This window comes from Ziziphus jujuba, chromosome 9, assembly GCF_031755915.1.
Source record: "Ziziphus jujuba cultivar Dongzao chromosome 9, ASM3175591v1".
Taxonomy (NCBI): Eukaryota; Viridiplantae; Streptophyta; class Magnoliopsida; order Rosales; family Rhamnaceae; genus Ziziphus; species Ziziphus jujuba.
This window is the reverse complement of record NC_083387.1, coordinates 11,072,663-11,089,956: the sequence shown is the minus strand read 5'-3', so window position 1 is coordinate 11,089,956 and position 17,294 is coordinate 11,072,663. Positions and strand designations below refer to the sequence as shown.

The 17,294-nt window shown below is 31.9% G+C and overlaps 1 pseudogene; it reads left to right on the top strand.

The window, feature by feature from the left end:
- Nucleotides 1-281: 281 nt before the first annotated feature.
- Nucleotides 282-7,278, top strand: LOC112490692 (uncharacterized; annotated as a pseudogene).
- Nucleotides 7,279-17,294: the final 10,016 nt, after the last annotated feature.

Sequence of the window (17,294 nt, the reverse complement as noted above, 5' to 3'; positions counted from 1 at the left end):
AACTTTATCCAAAATAGACAAATTATAAACCAAAACAAAGCTCACGATATGAGGATTACAGATTTGGTCTTATCTACGGAGGAGATTGGACAGATGGTGGCCACGATCTAACAAAGAAAATTACATACTAACTGTCCCCGAATCTCCCAATCTAGTGAGCTTTGCACGAAATGTACCTCAAATTTGGTTTTAGAAAGGTCAAAATAGGTGGGAAAGGATGGAGACATGTCGAAAACTAAACAGAACCAAGGAAACCAGGGAGTTGCCACCATCTCCAAAAAATGTCTCCTGCACTGATGCGTCAAGTACCATCGGATGTCAAACTTGGTTGGAAGGATGACCCAAGGGTGGGTCACAAAGTGGTATGGATGGTGAGAACAAGGAGTGGCTGGGTTGAGAGAAAATGATTGATGAAGCGGGCAACACCATCGTCGAAAATCTGGTCTATCTATGCCAGTCGCCACCGTGCTTGCCACGAGGTTCGGCTAGTCGATCGGTCTTGAGGCAGTTGCTACTATGGGCTGGCGAGTGCACACCGTCGATGACCGGAGCATAACAAACGACGTTTGGTCGATTTTCTCTCCTCTCTCTCCTCTTTCTCCTCTCTTTCTTTATCTCCTCCTTCTCTTTCCTTTCTCTCACCCTTTCTTCACCAATAAAGTCTCCATGGGTGCCACCGTGCATTGATGGGATTGGCTAATTGCTTGACATCATGGCACAATGTCAGTGGACATTGTGAACACCTTTTTCACACACACACATATTGGTATCCAGTAAAAGTAGTCTTGGAAAAATTTACCAAACTTTGAACGTTTATAACTTTTCAACCATAAATCCAAACTAAGTGTACCATTAGTCTATAAACTCATATCGATAAGTACTTTAGAATAATATGCAAATCAAAACCAAATTTTACAAAAATAAAAAAGTCAACTCGACAATGCTTGGACAATTCGGATTGCGAATTATTTCGCCTATAACTTTCAACAACTCCATTTTTGGTGTGCTATAAGTCGCCAAACTCAGCTCAATGCATATTTTGCCATGGTGCCTCGATCAATATGGAAATGCATCCCCAACAAAAAATCAATCATGGACCCATTCGGTCAACCCTAGTCAACTCAGTCAACGAGAAAAAATTTCAATGTATTTCGGGAGGGGTTGCTACATAATCAGCTAGGCTAGCAAGTGTAGCTTATTTTTGGCCAGAAATGGCCAAAAATACTGAAACTTGAACTGCTAGTGGCCATTTACACTAAGGGTCTAGTCAGTTTGATTCAGGTCTCTCGGGTATGTGAGTTTTTCTTATGATTTGGATATTTTCAACTGTTTAATAAGGAACACATTTTCCCATGTATATATAAGTTTTTGGGTCCACTATAGGACAAAAACTTAGGTTAGTTTTGATATAGATAAAAATAATAATGTTTAAAATTTTTCAAAACCATAATATTTCAATCATAACTCAAAATTAGGCATACCACCAATTTAAGAACTTATATTGATGAGTAACACATTATGGTATACAAGTTAAGAAAAAAAATTAACTATAGAAAATGTCAAACTTAGGGCCCACAAAAAGTTCAACTAGTTAAACCTGGTCAAACCGTTTAAAACTTAAATTCTAATTTGTTTTTCTAGGCGGCTATCATAGTCAGCATATTTAACTAACTCTCTCTCTCTCTATATATATATAAATAAAAGCTCACTTTCACATCTTTCATTTCTTTTTTTTTTTTTTTTTTTGCTACATCAACCTGATAGAACTCATTAACAAAACCATTGGAGAGAATCTTTTCTAAATTCTATCCATCTATTTGATGCGGCAAATTTTTTAGCATTAGACAAGGCAAGCATCGGAGATGCTCTTGCGATATCAAATCTCTTTATCTATTATTACCATGATTATTCTTAATTTAGCAAAAAATAAATAGACGTGAGCATAAATATTTTTATCCATTCCTAATTAATTAACTTTAGTTGGAAAACCCTAGCTAATTTACCAACCAGTTCCATATTTATGTTGCTAAGCCACCAAACATATGTGGGTCATTTTACCCAAAGCTAGACATTTTTGCGCCCTCTTCGTATCTTAATCTCCAAAGTTTTTTTTTTTTTGTGCCCTCTTCGTATCTTAAATTTTTTATCTCTTTATACCATATAATTAATTATATCTCATGAAGAGAAATAAGAAGTGGGGAGAAGAGAGAAACCAAAAAGGGACAAAAAAAAAAAAAAGAAGAATAAAAGAATGTTTTGGTTGTATTGTTCATTAATAGAGAGTAATGAATTTATTAAACTGGTTGTGGTTATTTTTTTCATTAATAGCTTTGAAGGTAGAATTATTGGTAAGAACGAGATAAAGAAGGCTAAGTTTCTTTCTTTCTTCTTCTTCTTGTTCTTTTCCTTTTATTATTATTATATTATATTTATTATTATTTTTAATTATTATTATTATTTTTTTAAGGGTTGGGGGCAAAGAAATGAGGAGAAGAGGGAGCTTCAGATTCATTTTGATGACATACAGGCCCATGTCTCTCCCACGGTGGGAAAATCATCCGGAAATCATCCCTCGTTCACATCTTGGGCCCGCAAGGTTTATGTTAGGTGAAAAACCAAAAATGCCCACGTTGGGGGTAAAATGATAAAAACTGCTCATCATTTTTCAAAACACATAATTTTGTCCACTATTCATCTATTCAACTCGGTAAATTATCCATTATACCTTTAATTAAAACCTTTCAATTTTGCCAACAATTTGAAATCTTAGAAGAGGAAACAAAAAGTTCAATCAAGAGTGTTTTGGTAGGAGAAAAACCAGCAATGTCGACTTGGAGGGTAAAAAGCTGAAAAATGCTCTATTTTTTCGAAACACACAATTTTGCCCACCATTTGATGAATTATCCATTATACCCTTAATTAAAGCCCTTCAATTTTGCCAACCTTCTAACATCTTAAAGGAGGAAACAGTGAAGTTCAATCAGAAGTGTTCTGTAAAGAATCATGGAGTACTCCTGCGATTCGAGACGGAGAATTTCCAAAATATTATGAAGTCCTGTGAGGGGAAAAAAATATTAAATAATATCAATGAGGGATTAAGAGAGAGAGAGAGAGAGAGAGAGAGAGAAAAAAAAGGTCCAACCCATAGCTATTCTCCAAGTGATAAAATTAGTCTGACCATGGTTTTTCTGTGCCGTTGGAGGTGCTCTCTGTATCACTCATTTCTTGGCAAAAATGCCCCTTTCATTTTTGTTTTCGTGATTGAAGGTTTTGGAGCTCTGATGATGATCTTAAATTTCATTTTTGAAATAGCTAGAGGAGAATATGAAAAAAAAAAAAAAAAGTAAAAGATTTAGAAAAAAATCATATCATATTATTGAAGTAGATTTTTCAGTTTATTATTATTATGTTTTTTTAATACTCCTAGTCACATGTAGGCTTCTTTTTTTAACTTACATGTGTTTTTTTTTTTTTTTTTTTAATAAATTTTTGGATGGAGTTTCTTTCCGGTTTTTTTTTTAGATTTATATATGTTTTTTTATTTTTTATTTTTATTTTTTTAATATTTGAATAAAATTATTGAGTTTTGATATTAAAATTGTTGGATTTTGGATTCTGATATCATATTAAATTATTACTGATTACAAAAATTTAAACAAATAAAAAAAATATTTTTTATTTTATTTATATTTTTTTAACAAAAATTGAAGATGACTAGGGTGGACAAAATCCAATCCAACCCGTTCGACCCGTCCAATCCAATCCATTTTTAACGGTTTGTATTGAATTTTTACATCAATTGGATTGGATTGAGTTCAAAATATTATAAATTGTATGGATTTGATTGGTTATGGATTGGAAATATAAATCCAATCCAATCCAAATAATATATTATATAACTAAAAAATTATATATTTTTTTATTTTTTTCATTTTTATATATTAATTTTAGAATTTTTTTTCATTTTTATATATTAATTTTTAATCTTTTTTCCATTTTTATATATTGATTTTTAATATATATATATATATATATATATATTTTCTTTTACATCCCCATATCCCAAATTCCAAATCAAATTGTAAGTTGTAACCCTAAACTAAACATTTACCTTTGTTGCCGCCCACCACCAGTCCATCACCATCACCATAATATATATATATTTTTTTACATCCCCATCATATATATATATATATATCTACATATATTGTATCCAATTGTTACTTATATATATATATATATATATGTTTAAATATAATTTATTGCTAATTTTATTGTTTTGATCTTTGTAAAGCTTACAGAATCAACTAAAATTAGTGAATCTGTCAATGTTGATTGACTTATGATTTACTAAAGTTTTAAGGTTAAAAAACAAAAAAGGAATTATGCATTGATTCTTGAGTGAATGAATTTTGACGAATGTATTATTTTATATTATTTGTTCTAACAATTTTAATTTGATTTTATAGGAGTGAGATGATGACATTAATGTTTGCTATTTAATAAGTGCATGATGTGTATCATTTGCTATATTTTCTTCTTTATTTTCCATTGTAGACTATGTTGTATTATTCTAATTGTATTTTATGTTTGGATAATTATAATTTATTATTTATATTTTATATTTGAAAATTTTTTTATTTGTATTATATATTTATAAATTAGTAAGTTTCAAACCGATCAACCAATCTAAACCAAACCGATCATAAATGGTTTGGTTTGGTTTGGATTTGATGTTTCAATAGTTTGGTTTGGATTGTAAATTAGAAAAACCGATATGTATGGATTGGATTGTATTTCGGTCCAAAACCGAACCAATCCAATCCATATCTATCTCTAAAGATGACCTATTCTGCCTTCATAGTAGGAGTGGGGTGGGGAGGTGGTACGCTAATCTTGCCCAATATTATAAACACCCCGCCTATATACTACGAGCCCTTCTTCTATAGGGGTGGAATATGTATTCTGGGACGAGATATAATTGCCTTTCTCGCTTTGGTTCTTAAACTATATTATGTGTTCCATTTTTATCTCTTAAATATAGTTTTTTTTTCAATGTGGTCTATAAAATTTTGTGGTCACATCAAATAAGACTACCCCACTCCACACTTACCATGGAGGGAAGAAGAGTGTCTTCAACCTTAGACTTGGCATAGTTTTTATTTTTATTTTTATTTATTTCTTTATTTCTTTATTTATTTTTCATATTCCCTTAAATAAATGTAAAGATCAAAATAAAAGAAATCTAGTAATATTATTTGCTAAATATCTCCATTTAAATAATAAATTAATAAATCCAGTAATATTGTTCGCCATGGCTATTTAAAGATCAAGATTGTGGAAGCTTCAACTGGGCAGAAAAATTCTACAGAGCCATTGGGTGATTCCAAAACATAACACGATCTCTATAATTTTTCACCATTAATCATCTTTTTGCTTGGATATATATATATACCCATATATATTTTACTTTTCTATTTATATACCAACATATATGCCCACCAATTCCTTTTTCTTGTCAATTTGTTTAATGTGAACCAGATTTTTCCTAAACGGTTTACAAGTGAAAGATGAAAGACTCAGCAGACAGGCTTGAAATGGGAAAAGGAAGAAAAAATATTAGAAGTATAATGAATAAATCATCAGGTTAAATAGGCGGATGACGGGCATAATTATGCGTTTTAGAAAAGGTCTGTATTTTTCACCATTTTACACCGTACGGAGGCATTCTTAGTTTTTTTACCCTTTTTGTTATTTGCTTTTTTCTATTGGGCCCACTAATAATTCGCATGTTCTTTCTTTCTTTGCCCAAATCATGTTGAAATTGGGCCGGAATGTTTGTTCATCATTTTCATTGAGGAATTTGGTTCAATGCCCTTTCAAAAAGGACCATGACAATATATACTTTTTCATTGATGAAATTTTTTATTTTGTCTTTTAATATCCATTACACTTTTAAAAAATTTTTAAAAGACCTGGATGTCCTTTATTTTAGATTTAATACAAGGAAACCTTTTGTGGCTCCTCCGATTCGGCTTCTGGGTTCTCATCCAAAACCAATGCTGAGATTAGAAAGAGGACCAAATCCAAGGACAACAAGTTTGAGTTCGATGAAAGCAATGCTCAGATCGTCAAGCTAATGCTTGACGATGCCCATCTTCAATCTCGCCTTTATTTCTACGAGTATCAGAATGCTTTTACCTTCTCGCTTGTGGTTATTTCTTCTTTGTTGCTTCAGAAATACTTGAATGGTGGATCGAAAGAATCTAGGTCTTTAGCAAATGCCGGTTTTGTTCCGGTTCTATTAGGATTTGTGGGTGTTTTTAAGTTTTTGATGTTGCTCGCCAAAGTTTCTATTGAAAAATTTGCGTCGAGGATGAACGAACCAAAGGATCCAGTTCCCGGCGAGCCAGTGGTCCTTGTTTTTCTTAAGGCAAAAAATGTTCTCTTTGGGACTTTGGGAGCCATAGCTGGGAATATGGTTTGCTTCCTAATTAGTCCTTCGGTTCTGGAGTTCAATTTTGGTCCACTTAATGGTTTTGGTAGATCTTCAATTGCTGTTTTAATGGGTTGCTTGGCTAGTTTTCTATTTATGCCTGCAACGAAGAGTGCCAACGCGTTTTGGCTTGGAATTGATCAGGCCAGGTCTAATTGGCAATGATTTCATGCGGATGGTTTGCTAGACTAATTCTATATGCAAATTATTTGGTGATTCTATTCACCGCAATTCTATGGATTAAACCTTTATCAGAAATGTTGGTCAACAAGAACGTTGGTGATGGTAAAGATGTGCATTTGGTCAACAAAGTTGGACATTTAGAGAGATTGTTTGGAAGTGTAGGAACTTTCCCTTCGAATTTTGCTAAATTTAGGATTTGGTGCTTATTGCTTTTGGGTTTCCTTCAACTTGTTGCTTTGCAACCGAACTTGCAAATGTACTGGAACAAAGCTCTTTTGTCTTGGTACTAGAGGTTGAATGCTAGCAAAGTCCTTAATTTGGAATTTAGCAGGGCAAAATTTTTCCTTCACAATCATTTCTTATGTCTTGTAGTTTTGCAGTTTCTTGCACCCCCAATTTTGTTACTTGTCTTTCTAGGATTATCTCAACTTGATGGTAATTCCGTCGAAGATTACCAATTGGGTTGTGGTTTACTTTTTTGCTCTGCTTTTCTTAAAGAAGTGGCTTTATTTTTGGCTTGGTGGGTTGTCTTTATTTGGGTTGTTTATACTTCAATGACTCTTTTGCTGTTTCGTCTTGGCAATTTATATGTTTCTTGATGACTTTGGTCCTGTAGCATGCAACTTTTACCATTGGTTGTTCAATTGGATTTTTTGTTAGTTTTGAATGAAGAGTGTTCTACTTTAACGAGAAATTTATGAATGCAAATTATGGGGCAACAAAAGCACCATCTAATATACACACAGCCTCTGTTTGATTGGTTACAAATGATTGCTTAGACTGCTTACAATAGTTCATTTGACATCCAATATATCATCGTTAAGACTATGTTCATATTTTTTTATTATCTAATTGAAACTCTATGGTAATTACTTCATTTCTTATGGTGAACTTAGTGGTAATTTTGTTTAATTGATGTACATAATTGCATGTGATATTGTTTAGCATATTAAGATGTTACAGGAAATTATTTGGGAATATGTCTAACCTCAAGAGTTTTCATCGGTAATTATCGATGGGCTGTCGGTAATTTTCAAAGCAAATGACCACAATTGAGCCCGATAACTTTAATAATGTGTGTTTTCACCAAGAACATGCTAAATATAACTTTAATAATAATCCTGAACAAAAGAATCCACAAAAGGTCTGGAAAAAGTTGGAAAATTACAAATAAAGTTGATTACCGACAACATATAGGTAATTACCGATGAAAATCATTGGTAATTTTTTCAGATCTCTATGTACTTATTGGAAAAATTACCGATGGTTTTCATCGATAATTATCAATAGGCCGTCGTTAATTTCAATTTGACCATTTTTTCAAAGCAAATCACAACAATTCATTCCGACAACTTCGATAATGTGTGTTTTCACTGAGAACATGTTAAATATAACTTTATTAATAATCCTCAATAAAAGAATCCACAAAAAGATCGGAAAAAGTGGAAAATTTTAAATAAAGTTAATTTCCGATGGTGCATTGGTAATTACCAATGCCAACGGTTTCATCGGTAATTACTGATATCCCGTTGGTAATTTCACTTTATCATTTTTTTCAAAGCAAATAATCGCAATTCAATCCGAAAACTTTGATAATGTGTGTTTCCACCAAGAATATCTTAAATCTAACTTTATTAATGATCCTCAACAATACAATCCACAAAAAGTTTGGAAAAAGTTAGAAAATTTCAACCAAAGTTGATTACCGATGGGTCATCGGTAATTTCCGATGAAACCGTTAGTAATCCATGTTAGGAGTCCATGTGCTTGTTGGAAAAATTATTGATGCTTTCATCGGTAATTACCGAAACCCCATTGGTAATTTAAATTTGGACCTTTTTTTTAAAGCAAATCACCACAATTCAGTCCGATAGCTTCGATAATGTGTGTTTCCACCAAGAATATGCTAAATTTAACTTTATTAATGATTCTCAACAATACAATCCACAAAAAGTTTGGAAACAGTTAGAAAATTTTAATCAAAGTTGATTACCGATGGGTCATTGGTAATTACCGATGTAACTGTCGGTAATCCATATTAGGAGTCATGTGCTTGTTGGAAAAATTACCAACACTTTCATCGGTAATTACTGAAACCTCGTTGGTAATTTAAATTTGACTATTTTTTAAAAGCAAATCACCACAATTCAATCAAAGAACTTTGATAATGTGTGTTTCCAGCAAGAACATGCAAAATCTAACTATATTAATGATCTTTAACTTTGATGAAACCGTCGGCATCGGTAATTATTGATGCACCATCGGTAATCAACTTTATTTGAAAAGTTCCTACTTTTCCGATCTTTTTGTGGATTTTTTTATTGAGGATCATTAATAAAGTTAGATTTAGCATGTTCTTGGTGGAAACACACATTATCGAAGTTGTTGAATTGAATTGTGTTGATTTGCTTTGAAAAAATCGTCAAACTGACGGGGTTTTGGTAATTATCGATGAAACCGTCAATAATTGTTCCAGCAACCACATGGACTCCTAATATGGATTAGCAATGGTTTCATCGGTAATTACTGATAACCCGTCGGTAATCAACTTTGTTTGAAATTTTGTAACTTTTTCCAAACTTTTTGTGGATTGTATTGTTGAGGATTATTAATAAAGTTAGATTTAGTATGTTCTTGGTGGAAACACACATTATCAAAGTTGTCAAATTGAATTGTGGTGATTTACTTTGAAAAAATGATCCAATTTAAATTACCGACGGGTTTCGATAATTACCAATGAAATCGTCGACATCGGTAATTACCGATGCACCATCGGTAATCAACTTTATTTGAAAATTTTCCAGTTTTTCCAAACTTTTTTGTGGATTGGATTGTTGAGGATTATTAATAAAGTTAGATTTAATATGTTCTTGGTAGAAACACATATTATCAAAGTTGTTGGATTAAATTGTGGTGATTTGCTTTGAAAAAATGATCCAATTTAAATTACCGATGGGGTTTTGGTAATTATCGATGAAATTACTAATATGCTTGATTTCCAATGAATCATTGGTAATTGCTGATTTTTTGCCATTGGTAATTGCCAATTCTTTTAAAAGTGTTATGAATCATTACAAATTAATACACCTACTTTGATAATGTATATGTGCACCAAGAATAAATGATTATTCCAACCAAAATTCTTTACTCACATTAATATCGTATTATCACTATTATCGAATAACATCTCTGTAACAGTAAAAAAACATACAAAATACTGAGCACACAATGCTATTTTACCAAAATAATACGACAAATGACTTTTTCAACAAAACAATACATGAAACCAACGACTTTTTTACCAAATCACACATTAAGCATCTGGGCTACTAATTACATTTTTACAACATGCATAACACTCGCATACCGCAACTAAAAGGATAACGAAACTACACATACATAGTAAGATATACCGAATAGCATACCCCCAGGGGCTTAATATAGCATAGAGAGATTTATGGTCCAGATGTTGAATGTTGATGTTGGTTGGTAGTGCTATCAAGCGATATGGCGGCCGAGCAAGATCGTCTACTGTAACCAATCTGTTTACACCTCCCGCATCTATATTGAATACGCTCCTCTCCTTGACACTGAATCCATTTCTTTCTTGGTCTTCTTGACTGTTGGCCAATCTCAGGTGGAAGTACAAGCTGATTTATGACATCATCTGGAGCATGTCACTGACATTTATCTCCAGTCTCTGAATATGCATCACGGAGAGACTCAACTGAGTCATGCGCCGAGCAAAGGGTATATGGAGAAATATATCGATACTTACATGCTGCAATTGCTTTAAAAAAAAAAAAAAAAACACACACACACACACAAAAACAAAACCTAGAGAACTATGGTAGCAAACCACCTCAAAACCTGCTTGAAATTTTCTCATGATTAATTGTGCAACAGCATTTTATTAGTTTGAATATCAATCCAATTTTGACAATAAAAGATTTGTAAAACTTCTAAATTGTCCCAAATTAGTCTTAAAATTTTAAATTCACTCAACATTTTCAAGTCATTTTAAAATTCCTATTAAAAATGTATGGAAAATCACAAAGGAGTCCAGAAATTACGTAGTCATGAAGCCCGAATAAATTATTAAAAAACAAAGATGATTGAAATCGTCAAATGTAAATAGTGTAACAAATTATTTTTTCCATTTGTTTCTTCCACCTTAACTCATGCCTATTGGCCAAATTTCTTTGATGGCTGTAGACAATTCATAGCATCTTCAAATTAAAAACAAATGGTGATCGAAGCAAGGTGTTTTTTTTAGAGGACCATATTTGGTTATGGTGCTAAGCTCTACTTTTGACAATGTTGATTAAAAAATTTTGCAAACATGCATGAATAGTTAGTTTTTATCATGAAATAGAATTTTAAAAAATACATACTGCAAGTACATAATCAACAGAGTGACAAACATAAGATTAATTCTTGCATTAGTCAACAACATGGTACCATTTCATCCACTTAAACCATAGAGCCTTATCTAGACTCACAATACCTCGCATTTCAAATTAATTCTTCCAGCACAAAATATTTCGCAAAAGGATAATAGTAACAAAATTTTATCTTCTTTTTTTTCTATATATATATATATATATATATATATAATTTTTCTCAATTGCAATCCAATGAACATAAGTTCTTGCTACATCTAATAAAATTATGATTTAAAAAAAAAGACCAAAAAATTAGCTTTGATAAGAAAATGTAATACATAGAAATTAGTTTATCCAGATATGATAGCACTTGGACTTTGGAGAGTTTGATAACCCCATCCTCCTCTGTCTCCTCCATTAGTTGGTGGAAATATTTGCATATTAGCTTCAGGGACTGCATTTGAACCATGACACAAATATTTTAGAGTACAAAACAAGAAAAGGCCCAAGCTAAACTACAACTATGTAAAAGAAAAACTGAGCCACTTAAAAGAATTAGAGATTAAACCTCATACACTCATAGTGGTACTCTTTTCTTTTTCTTCATTAACAACAGCCTATCCACCAAAAAAGTTGCAGAAACATAAATTACTCGTTCCAGATAATAAAAGGAATGGTTACATACATATGCGTACTTCAAGCAAACTTGGTATAAAGAATAAAATGCAAAAACTGACTAAGTAGATTACTCTTACAACCAATTAACTAGTCAGATATGGTTTCGTTATAAATTATATCAGCTAACTGTAAACTTTATTTTCTAAAACAGGGGCAGTAGTTGCACACGATTGAAAAAAATAATAATATGTTAATATATTAAATTTCTTTCTAAGAGGAAACCAAAATCTCTCAATTTGCATGGCTAAACAACTTCAGCTAGAGACAAAAATATGAGCATCTGATTGTGAATTTTCATTTTGTCAGGGATGAAATTGCCTGCATGTAAGGTAGGGAAAGGAGGATCTTCTTTTTCAACCTTTAGAGGGACAATCAAGATCAATACCGAAAGGGATGTATATTAGATTTTATGGTTTCTATTAGATTTTAATAGATTTTGTCACATCATCATTTAAGTGGATCAATATGGCACATGGAAATATACACAAACACACGCGCACGAAAGCAAGCCTAAAACTGTGTATTAATATTTAAAAAAGGAGGAAAAAAAAAAAAAAACCTTAATTCACTCGATGGTCGCCTTTCTCGATTCAACCTTCCACTTTGAACACACCACCTAGTTAATTTTATTTATATATTGTTTGAAGTTTGATTTAATTTCAAAAATATCGATTGTTTTTTTAATTTTTAAAAATCACTTTTATTATTTCATTCACACTTCTTATATTAATATCATTCAAATTATTATAAGATTGTAAATTTCAAATTTTAAAAGATTAAATTGTAATTGATGTAAATTTTAAAGGTATAAATGAAATAGATCCTAGACAAAAGCCATTTCTGCATGAGCTTCCAAAGCTTCCACCTTTGGAATTGCGAATTGCACAACCATGGTGGCGCTTGTAAAGCCTCCTCTCCATCATAAGATTTCTAGACTCACTTTTTTATTATTATTATTATTATCATATTTTTGAATAAGAATACATTATCAACAAACAAAATCATATACATCCATCTTTATATAGAGCAAATTTAACCTCGTGACTAGCATCAGCTATGCTAATAAATTAATCCGTTTTGAAGTGAGCAAGAGAGTTCCCATTTGCTCGAAAAATGCGAAGCTTCATTGGCCTCTCTAAAAACCCACCACAAGCAAAATACCTTATTTTGTTAACGACATTTTCACATTCTCAACTGCATTTTGAGTTGGCCTTATCCAATAACATTTTTAGAGTCAGATTCACATATAATTAATATCCACTGCTCTTGAGATGATAATTCAAGCGCATTAAATACAGCAGTCGTTGTTGCCAGCAATGCAAAATTTGTCAAGATATGAAACCATGGCTACTTAAATGCAAAAGAAATTCAGCAATGAGTCTAATAGAACATCGTAGAGTAGGGAAAGAAGCAGCAACATTAATCTTAATAACACCCATCCTAGGAGGCTCCTAAACAACCTAAAATTTAATTGAATGATTAGTATAGTCTTCAACATGAGAATGAATTAAATTCTTAAACTCTCAAAATCTCCTTTCAATCCTCAACATCTCTTTGATCCTTGAATGACGTATCCATTATGAACTATCTAATTCTTTACTTGTCAAACATGATCCCACTTGATCATAAAAATATTATGTGATAAAAGATCTTTCCCCTAATCCAACGTTTGGAGAGAGAGAGAGAGAGAGGAGAGGAAGGAGGAGAAGAAGAAGACCCATTATACAATCAACAACCTGGATTACAAAACCCTTTTATTACTTTCTATTACTTAAATTTATTGATTCTTCTTTTTCATTCACATTAAAGGAGCCAAGACACAAGTGTTAAATGGGTACCAAAAGAAAAATTAAAGTGCCTGCACTTGAATATAAGAAAATATTATAATCCAATTTCATTATTTAAACTAATAAGAAAATGGTAGAATCTAATTCAATTATTTAGAATAGCATAATCCAATTCTATTATTTAAAATAGCCAAAAAAAAAAAAATATTATCCAATGTCATTATTTAAAACATGTGTTTTTTTTAATCACTTCAATAATTTCTAATAATATATATATATATATATATATATAATCTCAAATTCACAACCTAATAAATATGTTGAGGCAGCCTCACTTCACTAAAACAACATGTATTTGTACTTGTGCATACATATATTGCTTAGTTAAGTACTCCTTGTACTAATTTTTTGAAAGAAAAATTATTGAGTCTTGTTATTTAGTATCATCGATCACATTGACTTGCTTATATTGTAACACCCTGTTCCGAACAACATCGAAAATTTTTTTTCTCGTTGATCGAGATTGATTGGGTTTGACTGTCATTGACCGAGAAGGGTCAAAATTTGACTTTTTGATCCAGATAAAATTTCTCTTTGACTGGGGTATCGTTGCAAAGTATGCATCTACCCGAGTGTACAGACTAGTTGCACGTAAAAAATGGAGCTATAGTTTGAAAGATATGAGCAAAACAAGTTGAGGTCCGAACTGTTCAAGGGGTGCCGGAGTTGACTTTTTGTTCGTGCAAAGTTGAGCTTTGACTCATACGGTTGTGAAATACTCATTGATATGAGTTTATAGACTAGTGGCACATCCGAAACGGATATGTGATTTACAAGTTATGGATCTGCAAAGTTTTTTTTAATACTATATTATTTTAATATTATTTTATATATATATATATATATATATTTATTTTCTTTTTCTTTTTTTCCTTTTCCCCCAAGTGGAAAATTTCCCCACAGGCTTCTTCTTCCTTCTTCTCCTTCTCTCTTCATTTCTCCTTCCTGTCAATCTCTCTCTCTCCCTACTGCATCTCTTTCGGCCACCGTACGGCTACACGCGCTGGACGACATGGTGGCCCATGGCTGGACGAGTTCGGGCGCCGAGTCGCCTGCTGGTTGGCCGATGGATGCACTGGGATTATCGCCCAAAGCCAGCAGTCGGTGAGGTGGTGGTTGACCGGTTTTTCGAAGGCCACTGGTCCCGTGATTGGTCCTTCCTCCTAGATTTTGACCCCCTGATTCCAAAAATAACCTCCATTTGTCTAAATTTTGAGCTGTTTGTGAGATAGAAGAGGGGAAAGTTCGGCCGAAACCTTCCGTCCACTTTTCAGCCACCTCCGGTCAAGTTGAGTCCAATGGACATTGGTAACGTATACCTTGTCCCCTTAGCTTTCCATTGACACCTTATTTGCGAATTTTGGATACTGTTTGTGTTAGTTCCCCAGGTACCGAGTATTATTTATCCGAATAAAATATTAATTTATTTGATCATGTATAATATTGTTATTCTAGGAGCACGTGTGAGTCATAGAATTGATGCTATGGAGGATTTTGGTTGGATTGCATACTCGAGGTGAGTGACCCACCTTCAAACTTAATTTTTGGATGTTAAATTATATTTATTTTGTGATAATTAAATGTTTGGATTTAATATTTATGTGTTAAATATTTAGTAAAATTATATTTGGAATTTTGATGGTACAATTTAAATAAATTGAAATGTATATGTGTATTAAAGCATAATTTGATTTTGACAAATTATGGAGATTTTATTTTTATGAAATTCAATTTTAAAGAAATTGTGATTTTGAATTGTTGTTGAATTTAATTGTGAATTTATTTATGTTTTATAAAAGTGTATTTATATATTGATGAATTGTAGAATTTAATTATATTTTGAATTTTGAGGAACTGAAGGAATATTTATTTTAAATTATTGCTAATTTCATTGATGGATTTGAAATTGATGGAATTTATACGATGGATTTATGATGATGATTTATAAAGGAATTGTGGAAAGTTTACAGGTTTAATTGGATGGAATAAACCCGATGGTATTTATGAAGTTTTGAGATATGAAAAAATATATTGATTTTATGATTTTTAGATACACCATACATGTACTGGTGTTCTGAATACATGGATATAATTAACGCACAGGTGGATGTGGTGAGCATGCAGGTGGGTGTGGATAGCGCACAAGTGATTTATGGGGTTGTCCTGTGGTTGCCATCGGACGAGGGTAGGCCGCCCCTCCATGGCCGGGACGTTTGTTTGCAGTGGCACGGTGGGACACCATGTGACTGTATACCGGTTTCTCTCTTTAACCTCCTGTTTGACAGTGCTTGGGACGCTAGTTACCGTTGGCGCCACTGGTATATAGTGGGTGTATCATATTGTTTTCACGACATAATTTTAGTTATACAATATTTTAGAATTTTATTTAAATTAAAATATTTTTAATAGTGTTTTATAAATTAAATTGTTTTGGTATTCTAAATTGAGTTCTATTGTTAATTTTGGTTTTATTTTATTTATTTAAATATTTCTTGAATCATTTTTTGTTAATGTAAATTTTATTGTGTTTTCGTATTAATTGTTTACAATATTTTATTTCCAATTTAATATTTGTCATTAGTCTTTATTTTTTTATAATTATTTCTCACTAAAATTTTTGGATTATTAATTTATTGTTTTTTATTTGCAAATTATTAATTAAATATTTTCTAGATTTTTGGGGCATAAAATGTTGGATTTTGTGAAAATATTTTAAAAATGGAACTTTTCAAATTGAGTGAATTGTGAGGGTTTTGAGGGAAAATATTATTTTTAATTACCTATTATTTATTTACTTATTTCTTATTAATAAATTAACTAAGTTATTTACCCTTTTATTCTTATTATTGTATAGTAGATTGGATCACTCACTGAGATGATTAGCATTTCACGTTTTTAAATTCCGTTTCCTTAGGCCTAGGTTAGTCAACGTTGATCGTCTTGGAGCGAGCTCGATGTCTTGGTTCATTGCTGAAAGTCCAAGAGGCTTTTCCTTTTCTTTCTATCTTGTATTATTTATTTTTATCTTGTATTATATTAATTTCATATTCAATTGTAGTGGATAAAGCTCTGTATACTATTTGGATATTTATTTATTTAATTATGCACTGGTTCCCTGTTAATTATTGAAGTGCTGAAATTTGTGATAAAACTTTGTAATAAGATGGGAGGAATAAGATGGTGTATATAGAAGTGTATTTTCAGTGCAGGAAAATTGTGGTAAGTCCAACCCTTAGAGAAGGTTCTGCTGGATTTTCCATTAGAGGGTCCAGTAAGGTTTCCCTGGGATCAAGATTTGTCTGGGGTTCCGGTGAGGGATCTTGGACTGGTCCTGACATATATGGCAATTTTAATTGGGATATTTAATTTTATTATTTTTTATAATAAAATTTTAAAAGTGAACTCTTTGTAATAGCCATTTACATTAACATGTAGCATGTAAATTCTACTTCTAATCATTCATTAATAGCGATAATAGCATTTTTAAAAATTATTCTTGTATCCTAAAATGGCAAATTTGGATTTTTTCAACATTGAGTTTCCTAAAATTAGTAAGCCTCTCGAGGGAATGAGTTTCATTTTTTTAAATTATAATTGGGATTTTTGTGTTTTTGTTTTTTTTTTCGGGGTGGTGAAGCATATTCTTATCTTCCACCACCTTAGGAATCCTCTCAAGACTCCCCAACTTCATAAAATAATTATGAA